Below are 19218 nucleotides of genomic sequence, written 5' to 3'. Positions count from 1 at the left end.
AAAGAAAAGGAACTGTAATCCCATTCCAACTAAGAAGGTTTACAATTGTAGGAGTTTATTTGTCAACCTTTTTGTGTCTTGAATGTCTCCTTGATACATTGGGCCAGGCTACTTGCTCCATGATGATAAACTTTGTCACATAATAGCAGATATGTTGGGTTTCTGAAACACCCAGATCTTGAATTGCAGTTACAATACTTGTAAACAGAGGCAAAAACATGCCAGGGAAATTGAAAGCAGGCATGGTACCTAAAGAGCAAGGGTTTACTTAAAGTCTTGTTAGCTAATATCAAGAGCATTCACCCAAATCTGACCTCTGAGCTCCTTTACAAGCATCTAACTATGTTTCTCTGCAAAACACATTTTTTTCCGAATTTATGCTTTTAAGTTATTTAACTTAAAAGTCAGAGCAAAAATGAGCCACATGGAGAGACCAGAAGGAGTGTAGGTGGAAAGATTAAAACTGAAGCATAATTCACTGTCTAATGCACATTTCCTTGCCACAACTCTGCTCTCTCCACCTCCCTAAAGCTCCCTTCTTCATCACCTTTTCTCTAATATTTCTCTGTGGTTCTCCCACCTCATTTTTCTCTTAGATCTTCAGGGAGCTGTACTGTAATGAAATCTCCAGTTTGCTAATGGGCAATAGAATAATCAAGTTGCATGCTGACCCATATTTTGCATGCTAATTTGTGTCAGCCAGGGATACTTTCTTCTTTTGGTTAAATGTTTCCACCTTGGGTGAAATACTAGATGAAAAACCACAGACAAATCACGGACGCAAACGACCAGTAGTAAACAAGCAGCTGTCTTCCAGTTCTTACGACATGGAAAGACATTCATCTTACTCTAATTGGCATGGGTGGTAATTGTGAGCTGGGAGACAATTACCAGATAAAAGCAGTCCCTGGTTTGCACCTTTGCATTCCAATGAACCACCTGCTTTTTGTTTGTTTCATGCAAGCCTCATGTAATCCCCAAAAGATGATACAGAGTAGAACCTCTTGGCAAGGGAAGAAATATAAAGGGAGGAATGTAACCCAGAGCATTTGATTTGAAAGGGTTGAATTGTTCCCTCTTATGCTTCAGCAGTGCCTGAAATGGATGTGGGAGAACCTGATTGACTTGGACCCCAAACAGGCAAGTCCTAGGAAGAGAAACTCAAATCTTCTTGGTTCTTGAACATTATGGCCTTAGACCAAACCAGGAGTATGTGTAAAAAGACAACACTATTCAATTATAATTTTCCTTCCTTTGGAAAGTGTCCCACCCCAGTGTTCTTGCCTGGAGAATCCCAGGGGACGGGGGAGCCTGGTGGGCTGCCGTCTCTGGGGTCGCACAGAGTGGGACATGACTGAAGCAACTTAGCAGCAGCATCATTGAATTATAAGCAGCTCTTTCCTGTCTTCCCAAAACGTTGGATGTGACGAGGGGATTTTATTCCCTGAAGATGTTAAATGTCATTCCTGTTCTTCTAACTTGCTGTGCAAGAAAGTCTGTATCAAGGGTTATTCTTTCCACTTAATTTCTAGATCGATAATAGTGTTCAATATTTCAGTCATCACTCTGTGTCAGGCTAAGTCATTTACATACATTATCTCAGTTACAAATCCAGGATACATGGTCATTCTTATGCCATTCTCAGAGTCATTTCACAGATGAGGAAACTGAGGCTCAGGGAAATTAAATTATGCAAGCTTGTGCAGTTAGTGACAAAACGAACTATTGTACCCACTGCTCTCTGATGCTACACTCACCTTTAACATTCATTATCACTATGATAAAAAAGAAGCAAAACCAAGAGGATACTAAATAATCATGGATAATAAATAGTCTGTATTATTAGTCAGCAGTATTCAGTGTTACACTATTTCTATTGCGCCTTAGCACATTTCTCACCTGAACCTCACAACCACCAAGAATGACAGATGAGGATTTACAGTTCCTGTTTGATGAATGAAAACCTTGAAATGACAGGTCAAATGACATTTCAAAATCACACAACATATATGCAAGCTCCCAGCCTCGTTATCACACACACAATATGGAGCAGGCAGAAGAAGACGCCAACAATTTGATAATTTAAAAACTGTCATCTTTCCTGTGGGTGAGATTTACAAGCTAGTGTATGAGTGTCACATGGCCCCAGGAAAATTTTAGCTAGACAATATGACTAATAAGGTTATTGGTAGGGTTCTGTATAAGTGCAAGAGGGAGTATATACATTCTAGTAACAAGAGAAAAAATTGAAGAAAAACTTCGCACCATGTCACACTGGTGGAAGAAGTAACGTAAGTATGCCTAAGGAAACATTGTGAATCTTTGATTGTAGGATGATAATTTTGCCAAAGAAGCCATCAGTCATCTGGACAATGGTTTAGCATGGGAGGGAGAATCCAGGATACCAGTGTATTCAGAACAGACTTTTCCCAAATATCCATCATTTATCTTGACAGTCTTCTTGACTCCAAAACAGTGAAAGATAATCAGTAACAGGTTGTGGGTTTTTTTTGTGTGGTTTTTTTTTTTTTTTCTTTCTATGATATCCTTTTGACCAGACTGGGTCTAGGACCTGGTGAGAACAGAATCAAATTTGTTAACTACCATAAAGGAACTTACAAATGAAAGTGGTGGCAATCCATCCACATATATATGCAGTCCATGTTCAGATCTAACAAAGTGTTAAGTGGTGTTTCTATAGATTTCAGAAGTTCAGAGAATAAAGTAAATATTTACCAATTTCAAACAAGTTGCTTAGAATGCAATCACAAGATACACTGGTATAGAAAACTGTATTAAATCTCCCCAGTGGAAACTAATTTATCCATGAGCTAAAAGACATTTGCATTGTCTTTAAAATGTATAGTATTCAGTGTGGTTGAGTGTAGCTGTATTAATCCAAGTCTCTTCTGGAATATTTTCACTGTAGTTCAGCCATAAGTTATCAGGGCATTTCACCTGATGTCTATGGTGCTTCTCCCTTGAATATGTAACCTTGAGCCCTCTTTATAGCTCATTAACATCCATTTTTCTCTAGCTGTAGTGAGATGCTTCCTGCCATCCATTTCAACAAGCATTTCTGGAAGATCATTACTCATCACTGACTTTTTTCCATTGTTTTCTATTTACTGGCCAAGACTATACACTGATGTCATTTAATCTCATAAGTTTTATGCTAAGACAAAGGATATGTCTCCTTAATGACTCACATACAGAATTTTAAAATGGAAGAGACCGATGGGTTTTTTGCTTGATTACCTGCATTTTGTTAGTGGGGAAACTGAGGCAAAATATTTAAATGACACACCTAGGCAGCATAGTTAATCGTTGAAATCAGAAGAGACCCACTCTTTCTTTTGCCTTGCTTTTCACATTTCTCCAGGCTGTATCACTCCCATGGAATATTTATACCCTCCTGGCATTTGAAAGCACGTTAATAGAAATATAATCACTACCCAGTATTTGCTGCTGAAGGGTTAGAATAATCCAGACCATGGAGATAGAAGGATGGGTTGTCGCTGATGCCTTTAATCTGCCATGGCCAAATGCTCTTACTTTTCTGGGGCTCTTGCAGACTTCAAATAAAGATGTATGCTTCCTTAAACAGATGAGACGGAGAAGGCAATGGCAACCCACTCCAGTACTCTTGCCTGGAAAATCCCATGGATGGAGAAGCCTGGTAGTCTGCAGTCCATGGGGTTACAAAGAGTTGGATACGACTGAGCGACTTCACTTTCACTTTTCACTTTCATGCATTGGAGAAGGAAATAGCAACCCACTCCAGTGTTCTTGCCTAGAGAATCCCAGGGATGGCAGAGCCTGGTGGGCTACTGTCTATGAGGTCACACAGAGTCGGACATGACTGAAGCAACTTAGCAGCAGCAGCCGCAGCAGCAAACAGATGAGAGAAGGCCAATCGTGAGTTCACACAGCTTTGGTGGGAACAGCAAAACACTCGGTGATGTGAGGAGCCCAAGGAGTCCTTGTCCAGATGGGATTAGTAATATCTCTGTAATGCAAATATGGCCCAGCTATTGTAGGAGGCTGATTTATATTCAGAAATGACTTTCCTAACTCCATGAGAGAAGTTAAACTTTTATGGTAGTAGTCATTTACTCGCTGAGTTGTGTCCGACTCTTTTGCGACCCCGTGGACTGTAGCCCGTCACGGTCCTGTGTCCAAGGGATTTCCCAGGCAAGAATACTGGAGTAGGTTGCCATTTCCTTCTCCAGGGGATCTTTCTGATCCAGGAATAGATCTTGTGTCTGCTGTATTGCCGCATGGATTCTTTACCACTGAGCCACCAGGGAAGTCTGAGGGTGAGTCAAAGAGCACCCTGTGGGTGTCTTCCAGGAAATAATGGAAATTTCCACATGGTAAATTCTAAGTATGTACAAAAGTCACAGCACTGTTCTCACTTCATGGCCATTGTGTCTACTAGAAGGAAGTAATAATCACAAAGTTTACAGAACTATGTTGTGCCTTTTATTTTTCATCCTGACTCCTAAAATCTAAAGACTAGAGAGCTAATCAGAAAGAAAAGAGCAGAGAAGCTAGGCCTGTTTTATCCACAAGAACATATGAAGTGACTATATTGTTGGTTAACATCATTGTTTCAAAGAGCTTTAATGGTTGATTTTTGTTCTTGGAAATGCTTTTAAAGAAAGAATTGTGTATTATCTTTATAAAGGCATGATTGTAACATGTGCTTCTGTGTTTTGAGTGCCAGGTATTGGGTTAGGTGCTTCTCAACCATGGTTCGTTTCCTTTCCTCTTTCACTGCACAAGGAAAGATTCATTGCCTTTCTTTCTTTCTTTCTTTCTTTTAAACAGACAAGGACACAGACTTGGTAAGACTAAGTAACCTAAATCACATAGCTAATAAGTGTAGGGACCATTGAGTATGTCTTTTTGACTCTAATTCTTGGGCCCCAGAGGGAGTATGAAAACAGAACACTTGCCCAACGACCGTACACGTGCTACGTGGCCAACTCTAGAGACATCACACTGTCTGACTCTAGGGCAAAGAGAAGATTAAAGAAATTACTCTCGATTAAAATGAGATGGCAATTGGGGATAGAACAGTCATTGGAGTATATCAGAGCAATTCTGTAGATCCCTGTCTTAAGGTGAAAGTGAAAGTCGCTCAGTTGTGTCTGACTCTGAGACCCCATGGACTATACTGTCCATGGAATTCTCCAAGCCAGGATACTGGAGCGGGTAGCCTTTCCCTTCTCCAGGGGATCTTCCCAACCCAGGGATCGAAGCCAGGTCTCTCACGTTGCAGGTAGATTCTTTACCAGCTGAGCTAACAGGGAAGCCCTCCCTGACTTAAAGTTATGTCTAATTTTGCTAAAACAAAAATTTAAATTGTGCACATCTTGAGGCAGAGGGACGGCTGTGCATCAGCGATTCTGTTGTTTGGGAATGAGACCAGCCAACACCCAGCATCTTCACAGCGGTGTTGCTTGCTTTTCTCTGCTGGTCACTGCTTTGATCATAAGTCTCATGAAATGGCAAACTTAGGTTTATGGCAAGTGGTTTAGAAAACAAAGCTATTTACCCTCCCTTATTTCTGTACTTTAGAGAGAGCTAGGTGAGGTGAAGTGATAGTCACTCAGCCGTGTCTGCTTCTTTACGACTCCATGGTCTGTCCATGGAATTCTCCCGGCAAGAATACTAGAGTGGGTTGCCTTTCCCTTCTCCAAGGGATCTTCCTGACCCAGGCATTGAACCTGGGTCTCCTGCACTGCAGGCAGATTCTTTACCACCTGAGCTACCAGGGAAGCCTGCTGCTGCTACTGCGTGGCTTCAGTTGTGTCTGACTCTGTGCCACCCCACAGACGGCAGCCCACCAGGCTCCCCCAGGGAAGCCTAAGAAGTCTAAAAATGTGACAGTTCTTGGTTATAAAAGCAAACAAAATAACACTCTTTACAAATTACTTCCATTTGGCAAGTCTTAAGGGAGTGATCATTGTCTATTATTTATATGCACTATCATAAGAACAATGATATTTGCAAATTGAGAATATAATCCTTCTGGATATCAAGATTACTCAGGTTTTGGATATCTACATGAAAAATAACGAATTTGGACCCCCTAATTCAAACCGTATATAATAAATAACATGAGTAAAAGACCAAACTATAAGAACTGATACTGTAAATAAAACTCTTAGAATAAAATATAAGTGTAAATCTTAGTCATCTTAAATTAGGCAATAGCTTTTTGGCTATGACACCAAAAGGCAAAAGCAACCACAAGAAAAATAAATAAATAGGACTTTACCAAAATTTAAAATGTTTTTGTACCTAAGGATACCATGAAGAAAGTGAAAAGGCAATTCACAGAATAGGAGAAAATGTCTGCAAATCATATATTTGACAAGGGTCTTGTATTCCCAATATATAAAGAACTTCAGCCCTCAATAATAAAAAGACAACCCAATTTTAAAAGTTGACAAAGTCTTTAAAAAGATGTTTCTCCAAACAGACATCAAAGACAAATAATATATATAAAGATGCTCAACTTTATTGGCTATTAGAAAAATTCAAATCAAAACCACAATGAGATATCACTTAATACCCTAGTATTATTATAATATGATGATAATAATGATAATGATGATGATAATGGCAATAAGGATACGGAAAATTGTAATTTCCCTACGTTGCTGGTGGTAATGTAGAATGGTGCAGCCACTATGGAAAACAGTTTGACATCTTCTCAAAAAGCTAAACACAGAATCAGCAAACCATCCAGCAACTCTCCTCTGTAATAAGATCTAACTTCATTTTTTGACGTTTGGCTGTTAAGAGCTTTTAAGTCTCACCACCCTCTTTCTTTGACCAAACTAATACAAAAGCCCAAGTATTCCCTCTTTTGGCATTGTTGGGTGATTCAAACTACTGAGCCTCCTTCCCTTGTGTGGGATCATCACCCCAGCTCTATTCTCTAACCACAAAGTAAAAACTCAAGCCAGTCTCCTTTTCCTTCCCCCTTTAGCAATTTTTGGGCTGGATTAGGAGGCCTGCCTTCCTCTCCCCAGAAAGCCTCATTGTAAAAATTTTTCATACCCTCTTGGTTTGTGAAGCAATAGCAGTCTTAACATGCAAACCAAATTTTGGGTGAGGCTACATCATGTTTCTATATAATGACTTCAGCATAGTCCTAGGTATTTGCCTAAGTTCACTGAAAGCATATGTTCATACAAAACTGGACATGAATGTTCATAGCTGTATATAATGGCCAAAAAGTAGGAAAAAAACCAAATATCTCTTAACTGAGCAATAAATAATTAAAATGTAGTCGATTTATACAATGGGATATCGGGCATAAAAAAAATGAAGCTATCGTATGCAACACATAATGGGTAAACTGAAAAAATTGCACTAAGTGAAAAAAACCAGTCATGAAAGGTCACAAATTCTTTGTTTCCACTTATGTGAAATGTCCAGAATAGGCAGCTTAATAGAGATAGAAAGTGGATTAGGGGCTGGGGAGAGAGGAGGATTGGGGAATGGCTGCTTAAAGGATGAGGAGTTTCTTTGGGGATGAAGATATGCTCTGAAATTATATAGTAGTGAAGGCTGTGAATGTACTAAAGCCCAGCAATCTGTATGTATTAAAGTGGTGACTATTAAAGCATGTAAATTAATTTTAATGAAAAATAATTTTAAAAACACATTTTTTTTTTAATTAAGAAAGATTACCCAGGTTTATCACCTTTAAGTAAAGCCTTGGTAACCCTATTCTTTGCTCAAAAGATGCTGATGACACCATATTAATCAGAGAGTTAAAAATCTAATTTATTATGATTACCAGGACTGTGAGGTATAATCGAACCGAAGTCTCATCTGTTTGTATTTTTCACTATTCAACTTGAACCCTTATGTTCCAGAAACACCAACTGTGCCCAGACGTCCTTCCCTGTATACCTTGTATACCTGGTTTTTCTCTGCTTGGTATAGATCTAATCATACTTTTGGAGTTCTTTGCCCTTTGAGGTCAAGTTATAAAGTTAACCATCAAGTCCTCCCGAGAGTATTTTCTCCTCTTTGCCTCCTAAAGCATTTTATCAACGGATCTCTTCCACGGTTTTCTCAAACTCTCTCAATTTTGTACTTGACTTTTTGCCCCTGTCATATCTTTTCTAGATTATGCTAAAATCCTTGGCAACAGAATACTTTGTTTTAACTTTTTCTTTTTAAAATGTAGATACTAAAAACAAATGTATTCAAGAAAAGGTAGGTGCATGGGTAGGTTAATACATTTGCAAATTAAACAACAAATTGAATAACAGCCAAGTGCACTGAAAGTCTGTAACAGAGGAAATATTGAGCTAAGACATTTAGTTTAGTCTTGATCCCTCTTCTATTTATTATTTATTTTTCATTTTGAAAATTTCTAGTGCTCCTTGTATAATGGTTAATATGTTATCTGGAGACTTTTTACACTTTCATTCATCTCAGAAATCTCTATGGTTTCATTTTGTGATGTGTATACATTTATTGTTGAGGAGTTAAAATCTTGAACTTCTAGTCCATTGTTGCTGTGCTTAGTCACTCAGTCGTATCTGACTCGTTGAGACCCCATGGACTGTAGCCCACCAGGCTCCTCTGTCCATGGGGATTTTCCAGGCAAGAATACTGAAGGGGGTTGCCATTGCCCTCCTCCAGGGAATCTTCCCAACCCAGAGATCGAACCCAGGTCTCCCGCATTGCAGGCAGATTCTTACCATCTGAGTCAGCCTGTTACACTGTGCATATTGAGTGAGTTTCTTCTGACAGATGTTGTACTAGCTGCCATGGACGCTGCAGTGAACCTCGTATTGAGAGCAGGGAACCTGCTGGGGGAGAAGCGCCCTTGGGAGAGAAAATTAGTCTAAAGCCCTGAAACCATGGATGAGCTTGACTTGTTGGAGGGATGGGACGGGGAAGCAGAAGAGAGGTTCAAGAAGGAGGGGATCTATGTATACATATAGCTGACTTACTTCCCTGTATAGCAGAAACTAACTCATCATTGTAAAGCAATTATATTCCAATAAAGAAAAGTATTCTGAAAAAAAAAGAAAAACTCCCTGATTTTCTATTTTGTATACTTCCAGTTTTGAGTTGTTAGTTTATTCCCTTTGTTTATTTTTCTCATAGGATATCCAAAAAATAAGGTACTTCACCTCATAAATATATTACTGTTTAAGAAAAAAGAAGGGAGAGTGACAAGCATTGTGAATGGGGAGACTAACCTGTAGCATTTCAAGAGTTAGGTGTTAGATTATGCAGGGCTTGGAAGGTCCTTGTAAAGAGTACATTTTTATGCAAAGAGCAATGAGGATCCACTGAAGGGATTAAAGTAGTGACATAACCTGAGCAAAGTTAAGCTTTGGAAAGTTAACTCAGCTAAGTCAGTATGTGGCTGTATAAGAAATGCATTGTGTAGAAGCAAAGAGAGAATCAGAGAGTATGGCTAATAGGATGTTATTGTATTAATTCAGATGAGAAGCAATGAGAGCAAGTGGAAGTGAAATTAAGAAGACATGTACCGATTTACTGGAAGAGGAAATGGCAACCTACTCCAGTAACCTTGTCTGAAAAATCCCATGGACAGAGGAGCCTGAAGGGCTTCAGTCCATAGGGTCACAAAGAGTTGGACACAACTGAAATGACTTAGAATGCACGTACAGATTTAAAATGAATTTTGTATTTAGAAGGAACAATTTCTGTCATTTACTAAAATGGGAAAATACCCTATCCTGGGCATTGACATAATACTTCTGCGGCTTTAAGTGGTATCGCAGGCATAAAGACTATGAAGATTCTAAAGCATGGACTTTGTCTTTCTCATCTGAAAGACAATGTCTTTCAACTATGAAAGTTGAAAATCAATAAACTTTTGTTTAATGAGTAAGACAGAATTTACGAATGACTCATTAAAGTATGATCAACTCATAGATGGGATATGGAAGAAAACTCCACTGATTAGGAGGAAAATGGTAATTCATATGTTCATTTCTACCATCTCCTCTAGTAATAACTCCAAATGCACTAGGATTAGCAGTTAATATCAAGGAGGCATTCTGGGAGGCATCATAGCACACAGGGGAAGAATGCTATATTTACAATCAACCAGAACTAAATCTGAATCACAATTTCATCACTCTATAGCTCTGTGACCATGAAAGATTTATTTAACGCTTCTCAGCTCAAGTATACTTATCGGTAAATTGGATATACCATTATATTTCTTGAACAGTTGTAGTGAGGTCAATGGCATGTAAATATTTAAACAATGCCAAGTGTAGCAGCTATTAACAACTGGTGATTCTTAAAACAAATTAGAGACTCCCTGGTTAGTGCGAGAGGCCTACAAATGAAGAACTGCCTCCAGACTAAATTAAGGCTGTATTTACTCAAAGACAGTGTCTCTCTGGATGTGGTCTTTTGACTGTCAACATTAGACATGCCCTGGGATTTCATAATAAATTTATGTTCTAGAGTTTCCCAAGCTGAATGAGTTGGAATCTCTAAAACTCTTTATCATTAAAAAAAAAAAAGAAAAATCTCCAACTCTAAAAAAATGCTTTGTATCCTGAAGCTTAACACCATGATTTAATAAGTTCTTGAAAATAAGTTCTTGATAAAAATGTCCTTGGTTCCAAACTTCGCTGGTGGCTCAGATGGAAAAATGCCTGCCTACAACGCGGGAGACCCAGGTTTGATCCCTGAGTCAAGAAGATCCTCTGGAGAAGGAAATGGTAACCCACTCCAGTACTTTCACCTGGAAAATCCAAGGATGGAGGAGCGTGGTAGGCTACAGTCCATGGGGTCGCATATAGTCAGATATGACTGAGCGACTTTCACTTTTGGTTCTAGAAGCTCTCTCTTGTTCTACTCCATAAAGTTTTCTTGGGACAGCTAAGAGACAAATGCTGATGATTTTACTAACCTGCATCATCTCCCGTTCCTTATTCGTACTTCTTTCCACATTTGAACTGCGAAGACGTGAACAATGAATTGACACCAAGTCTTTCATACAGTTGGCTTTTAAGCAAGTCAATAATTCCTATCATGAAGAATTGAGTTTACCAAGGCACAGCTGGAATTCAGCCCCTCCAAGAGTCTCAGAGCAGGAGAAACAAATCAATTATATTCTGATGTCCTGTTTTTGTTTATTTTTTAAACTGAGCCCTGCAACAGCTAGCCAAACTATGCTCTTTAGAGACTGAATTCCATTATCCTGTTTTTGCTTTTCCAGTGAATGCGACAATTCTTTCTTTTGATGCTACAATTCTGATTCTTCCTCTGCTTTTCTCACAGGAGAACTTTTCTAGTTGTTTCTCTTGCTTGCCTAGGCCTGTTGATTGAATTTCAGCTTGTCCTTTTTCACTCTAAACCACTGATCTCTCCACTACTGAATCTTTCTCCTCTTTATTTGCCTTTGGCCAATAGCATACAGAATGCCCTAGCAACCAGTATAATCATTAAGAGCAAGCAAAGAAGAGTGAATTCACCTTAAAAGATGATCATACGTTAATTTTACCTAAAAAAGTTTTTTTTTTTTTCAAAAAAATTATCAGATTTCATAGTGACAGAGCAAATTATAATAACCCAGACCACTCAATCTTTCTAACACCTTTTATTAAATCCTCTAGGTTCTGCTTTGTATTAGTAAAATAAACAGAACCACATATTCCTGGGATAAAACATTGTATCTGAGTACCTACCCATCCTATCTTGTTTGTAGACATCCTACCCACTGTGAGTGATATGACGGATATAATGATTCAAGGGATACACACAAAGATAATGGAGAAGTCTGAATAAATATTACTCCCTCTGTAAATATTAACAACTCTGTTTAAAAGACATTACTCAGGGACTTCCTGGAGGCCCAGTGGTTAGGACTTTACTTTGCAATGAAGTAGGTATGATTTCTACCCCTAACCAGGGAGCTAAGACCTCACATGCTTCACAGTAAGAAGGAAAAAAAAAAAAAAAAACAGAAGCAATATTGTAAGAAATTCAATAAATATCAAAAAAAAAAAAGGTCCACATTCAAAAAAAAAAAAAAAAAAAAGACATTGCTCAAAATTCTAGAAAACTAGAAAACTCCAAGAAAGATAGGAGTCCTCAACAGAAGAATTCATGGGCTAAATTCTAATGGAGTTCAAGTCCAAAGGAAAAAATAATCTCTCCTCAGCTGGACTCACACGTCTCTTATCCAAACATGTCATCTACATAAGGAAACCTGATGGGCAAAGACCTTGGAGCCGAATTTGGTGCCCTACTTTCTGTTCATTTCTTTTTGGCATCTGCTATTGTCTATTCCATCTGCTTCCTTTAATGGTCTCTGTTCCCTTTCATATTTAAAAGTTTCATTTTGCTCCATATTTAAGTTGTAAATCCAGTTAACTTCTTTAGGAGTTGAGCATGTTATACATCTTAAATTATTAAAAAAGCATCTCATTTCTATGCTGCAATAGTTTCCAAATGCCAATCTGAGAACTGGCGAAGGGTGGTGACTAACTTTTTGTGGATCTGTGGTAAAGAAATAAAAACAGAAATCTAGAATTTTAAAATAAAATATAGTCATTTCATGAAAAGAAATATTCCTTATTCTGAGATGTTTGCCCTCTTTGATGTTTAATCATTCTGTTTTTTAAAATTATAATTATATTGGATTTTTGCTTTTTCTTTACATATTTTTGGTGACATAAAAGTTGTTGATGCTATATCAGTTCCTCATTTTTGTTTTTATTTGTCTCTTTCAACTAAATTGCACCAATCCATAAAATCTAATTCTAGAAACCACTAAAAACACACATTTCAAATTGAAAATGTGTGCTTCTGAAAATTAAACAGTATGTTTCTCAGTTCTATTGGTTCAAAGCCATCAACCAGGCAACAGACACTGATTCTCATTTCATGGACAAGTATGGCAGAAACTGTAAAATGACTGTCAATTATCCCTGCTTCCTGTTACTCATAACCTGGAGTAAGGGGTTATGGGGTCCGCTCCTAGTCAACATATTATAGCAAAGGTGAATGTCATTCACTTAGTTTTGTTACAGAAGAGTACATGCTTCCCCTTGGTGACTTTGATAGAACAGGTAGCCATGGTGAAGCATCCAAGTGGCAAGGAACTGAGGGTAGCCTCTGCCTGACAGCGAAAAACTGAGACCCTCAGCCCTCTAGGTTGTTACTATCCATGTGGGCTTAAGACAATTCTTCTTCAGGCAAAGCCAGATGGAACTCCAGACCTGGCTGACAGCTTTGCTTGCATCCTTGTGAAATCCTGAAACAGAAGATGCAGCTAAGCTATACCTGGAGTCTAAAGCCATACCTGGTAATACCATAACACTACAAAAAAAAAAAAAAAACCCCACATATAAATGGAAATTGAATGAACTGTACTCAACTGTTATTCAGTTGCTCAGTCCTATCAGACTCTGTGATCCCATGGACTGCAGCAGGCCAGGCTTCCCTTGCCTTCATTATTTCCTTGAGTTTGCTCAAACTCATATCCATTGAGTTGATGTGTATTGATATTCTGTCGCTCAGTTGTGTCTGACTCTTTGTGACGTCATGAGCTATAGCCCACCAGGCTCCTCTGTCCATCAGATTTCCCAGGCAGGAATACTGGAGTGGGTTGCCATTTCCTTCTCTACCGTTGAGTTGGTAATGCCATTCAACCTTCTCATCCTCTGTCATCCCCTTCTCCTCTTGCCCTCAATCTTTCCAGCATGAGGGTCTTTTCCAATGAGTCAGCTCTATTCAACTTGTGGCCAAAGTATTGGAGCTTCAGCTTAAACATCATTCATTTCAATGAATATTCAGGGTTGATTTACTTTAGGATTGACTGGTTTGATCTCCTTGCTATCCAAGGGACTCTCAAGAGTCTTCTCCAACACCACAGTCAAAATCATCAGCTCTTCAGCTCTCAGTCCTTCTATTGTCCAGCTCTCATATCCATACATGACTACTGGAAAAACCATAGCTTTGACTAGATGGACCTTTATTGGCAAAGTCATGTCTCTGCTTTTTAATATGTTGTCTAGGTTGGTCATAGGTTTTCTTCCAAAGAGCAATTGTCTTTTAATTTCATGGCTGCAGTCACCATCTGCAGTGATTCTGGAGCCCAAGAAAATAAAGTCTGTCACTGTTTCCCCATCTATTTGGCATGAAGTGATGGGACCAGATGCCATGATCTTCATTTTTTGAATGTTGAGTTTTAAACAGCTTTTTCACTCTCCTGTTTCACTGTCATTAAGAGGTTCTTTAGCTCCTTTTTGCTTTCTGCCATAAGGGTGGTTGGTGTCATCTGCATATCTGAGGTTATTCGTATTTCTCCCAGCAATCTTAATTCCAGCTTGTGCTTCATCCAGTCTGGCATTTCACATGATGTACTCCATATAAATAATCAGGGTGACAATGTACAGCCTTGATGTACTCCTTTCCCAATTTGGAACCAGTCCATTGTTGCATGTTCTGTTCTAACTGTTGCTTCTCAACCTGCATACAGGTTTCTCAGGAGACAGGTAAGGTATCTTTTATTCCACCTTCAGAAGTTCTAGACTGGAAATTATTGAGTTACTCAACTCAGGCCCATGTTGAGGTGATTTTAAAAGGAATTATATCTCTTTTCAAGTTTTTCCCATTTACAATGTTAAACGTCTTTGCCGTCTTAATTATTTGAGCTCAAAACAATACTTTAGGATTTTTTTTTTTTTTAACTAAAATAGTTTTAGCACAATAATCTCTACTTGTCTCCTCTAATGGGAAATGCTTTAGCAATGCCAGTGTTAGGGAACTGCAGAACTTATTCGTCATGGTAAGGCATTTGCACTGTTCACTGAGTCATGTATTAGTGTGACTGGAACTATTCATTAGTTAAGACCAGAATAGTCATCAGACAAAAACGTGTGATACAAAGTACGAGTTGCTAATACAGTTTTGAATCATAGGTCTGAATCAAACCTTTTCCTGTATATTTTTAGAACCTTGTTTGGTTTGGAATTCCTATCATCATTCACCCTCTGGTTACCCATTCCCTCATACAGACTATTGGCTGCAGTAGAAAGGAAGGCTAACTATTTCCTATATTTTTAATTTTTTAATTGGAGTATAATTGTTTTCCACTGTTGTGTTCGTTTCTACTGTACAGCAATGGGCAATCAGTTATAAGTATACACACATGTCCTCCCCCCGAGCCTCCCTACCACCGTTTGCCATCCCACCCTTCCAGGTCATCTCAGAGCACAGAGGAGAGCTCCCCAAGCTCCACAGCAGCGTCCCATTCCCTGCTTATTTGACACTGGTAGTATGGCAATGCCACCTCACTCCAGTACTCTTGCCTGGAGAATCCCATGGACGGAGGAGCCTGGTAGGCTGCAGTCCATGGGGTCGCTAAGAGTCAGACACGACTGAGCATCTTCACTTTCACTTTTCACTTCATGCATTGGAGAAGGAAATGGCAACCCACTCCAGTGTTCTTGCCTGGAGAATCCCAGGGACGGGGGAGCCTGGTGGGCTGCCGTCTATGGGGTCGCACAGAGTCGGACACGACTGAAGCGACTCAGCAGCAGCAGCAGTGTATATCTGTCACTGCTGCTCTCACGACTCACCTCACCCTCTCTCCCCGACTGTGCCCACAAGGCCATGCTCTAGGTCTGTGTCTCTATTCCTGCCCTGCAAACAGAGTCATCTGGGCCAGTTTTTTTCTAGATCCCAAACATATGAGTTAATATATAAGATTGCTTTTTCTCTTTCTGACTTACTTCACTCTATATGACACACTCTTTTTTTCCTATATTTTTTGAGGCAAACAATACAGCAACTCTCTGCAGAGAAAGAAATTTAATTTGCAATGATAAACATTCACGGGGCAAGTTAAACAGCAAGGGAGAAAGGGTAGGACACTGAACAGAGAGTAGAAAACTGGCCCCCTATCAGCAAAAGACATTCAGAGAAGGGAGTACTCAAGATTTTTTTTTAACTGATTCATTAGCAAATAAGTAAGAGGTTTTTCCTTTTGTTTTGTTTTGTTTTGTTTTTTAAACAGCTAAATAGTTTGTATTGCTGGAAAAGTTAAATGTAACAATTTTCCAAAACTAAACACTAGCTTAAAATGCTACAGTGGCTGATGACAATATGACACAGAGAAACTGTGTCATTTCCAGTTAAAAGGCTGTACTCCAGTACTCTTCCCTGGAAAATCCCATGGACAGAGGAGCTTGGTAGGCTGCAGTCCATGGGGCCGCTGAGAGTCGGACACGACTGAGCATCTTCACTTTCACTTGTCACTTTCATGCATTGGAGAAGGAAATGGCAACCCACTCCAGTGTTTTTGCCTGGAGAATCCCAGGGATGGGGGAGCCTGGTGGGCTGCCGTCTGTGAGGTCGCACAGAGTCGGACACGACTGAAGCAACTTGGCAGCTTAGCAGCAGCTTTCAGCTTTAACTTAAAATAAAAATGTTGGTTCCTCAGTTGTGCCCGACTCTGTGACACCATGGACTGTAGTCCACTAGGCTCTGCTGTCCATGGAATTCTCCAGGCAAGAATACTGGAGTGGGTTGCCATTCACTTCTCCAGGGGATCTTCCTGACCCAGGGATCAAACCCAGGTCTCCCGAACTGCAGGCAGATTCTTTACTAGCTGAGCCTCCAGGGAAGACCTATAACCAACCATCTACATCAAATTGTCATTTAGAGTGAGTTTACTGAATGCCTCTTGTTCTAATATTTACTTTCTAAAATATATTTTGACCCTCTTTTTTTTTTTACCAGTTATTGTTTTATTAAGACCATTTTCTAATATATAAATGGAGGAGTTGAACAAAATGCCTTCCTAGAGCTATGAAGTACATGATTCAAGGTGACTTTCTGTACCTGTCAAAATGGGTAAAAACACAGCAGCATAAAACAAAACCTTGAACAAGACTGAACAGCTACAGAAAAGTGAATTCAGAACTGATGTGTCTTTACTGCAATTTGGAAAGCAACTTGTCTTTTCAACTGATTGATTCATCTGGCAGAATAAATCTGCTTTTTGGAATCAACAACATGACTCAGTTAAATTTAATCCCAGACAACAAGCAGTTATTTGCTACATGCCAGGCACTGTGCTCTGCACTGGGGATCTCGCAGCAGGCAAATCAGCATGGTTCTCGTCCTGGGGACTGTACGATTCAGAAGGAATGCAGAGATTAAAAATATAGTCACAAACATGATGGTGTCTGTAGAAAGAGAGGCATGAGATATCATGGAAACCTATTGAAAAATGAAGTCGTATGCTCTCAAGTGTGAGGGAAGCACATGGGAATTGAGGATTTGTTTCTTTTACCAAAATAAATCAGTCAGTGTCGGTAACCTCCCAAAGGGAAGGCTTCCTACGTTCACTATGAGAGTTCTCATGTGCCATCAGCACATATTTAATGTGTTGTAGTCTAGGCCTTGCTTCAGAATCTAACTGGTCTCTTGCCTCATTACCATAAGTCCATCCTTAAAAATTGTCTCCCTCTTCACCCCAGCCAGCCATTGTGGGCACGGGACTAAGATTGTCCAATGAGTCATTGCTTATTTAACTTATATGCAGGGTACATCATGAGAAATGCCAGTCCAGATGACTCACAAACTGGAATCAAGATTGCTGGGAGAAACATCAGCAACCTCAGATACGCAGATGATACCACTTTAATGGCAGAGAGTGAAGAGGAACTAAACAGCCCACTTGATGAGGGTGAAAGAGCAGAGTGAAAAGGCTGGTTTAAAATTCAAATTCAAAAAACTAAGATCAAGGCATCCCATCCCATCATTTCATGGCAAACAGATGGGGATACAATGACTGATTTTATTTTCTAGGCTTCAAAATCATTATGGACTGTGACTGTAGCCATGAAACTAAAAGATGCTAGCTCCTTGGAAGAAAAGCTATGGCAAACCTAGATAGCACATTAAAAATCAGAGACATCATCTTGCTGACAAAGGTACTTATAGTCAAAGATATGTTTTTTCCAGTAGCCATGTACAGATGTGAGAGTTGGACCTTAAAGAAGCCTGAGCACCAAAGAATTGATGCTTTCAAAATCTGGTGCTGGAGAACTCTCGAGAGTCCCTTGGACAGCAAGGAAATCAAACCAAACAATCCTAAAGGAAACCAACCCTGAATATTCATTGGAAGGACTATTGTTGAAACTGAAGTGCCAATACTTTGGCCACATGTTGAGAAGAGCCAACTCATTGGGAAAGACTATAATGCTGGGAAAGATTGAGGGCAAGAAGAGAAGGGGGGTGACAGAGGATGAGATGGTTGGATGGCATTACTGACTCAATGGAATTTGAGCAAATGCGAAACTTAAAACAGGAGTTTGAGCAAATTCTGGGAGATAGTGAAGGACAGGGAAGCCTGGTGTGCTGCAATCCATGGGGTCACGAAGAGTTGGACATGACTGAATGACTGGACGACAGCAGCAACAATTGCAGATGGAAAGACCGCAAATACATACCATGAATAAAAACTTCCTTTTGCCTACTTGCATGGGTGTTTTAGAATTTAGGTTAGAGTCAAGCCCTCTTGAAACTTGCATTATATGTGTGTGCGTGGCCAAAGCCAAAGTAAAGTTATTAACGGTGAAGCCTGGAACCATTCTCTGAGCGTAAGCATCCATCCATTCTTTCATAACCCTCCTGAAACCTCTGATTTGATATACATGTATTTATTGATTGAATGGATATTTATCATATGCTTTCCTTATGTCTCTCACTGTACTAGGTGCCAGAGATAATACAGATGATTAAAAGACAGAATCTCTGTCACAAAGATATTTATATTTAGTAAGAAATCATAGCTGCGTTTAGGTTAGACAAAGACTAAGGATGATATAGGGGGATTCAAATATTATATAAGTGAAGGAGTTTTGCTAGTTGTTATAAAGATGCTTTCAGGCACAAAGAGTCTATAATGCTATGAAAATAAAGTCAAGATGAATAATAACAAGGTGAATATATATATATATATAAAGTAACAACATAGAAGGAGAAGCATGCTTTAGTTTTCCAAAGTGATTGGAAATACCTCCAGGTTTGGCCCAGGATACTTTTTTTCTAAGTAATATTTTCTTTTGACGCTTTAGAGTGTTATATAGGAATTGAAATTTGCATTATACAGTTTTCTATGGAGGGAAATTAACCTGCCGCATGACTAGTTGCTCTGCTTGGTTT

The sequence above is a fragment of the Capra hircus genome, chromosome 15, assembly GCF_001704415.2.
Source record: "Capra hircus breed San Clemente chromosome 15, ASM170441v1, whole genome shotgun sequence".
NCBI lineage: Eukaryota > Metazoa > Chordata > Mammalia > Artiodactyla > Bovidae > Capra > Capra hircus.
The sequence above is the reverse complement of the archived record's forward strand: the minus strand, read 5'-3'. Positions refer to the sequence as shown.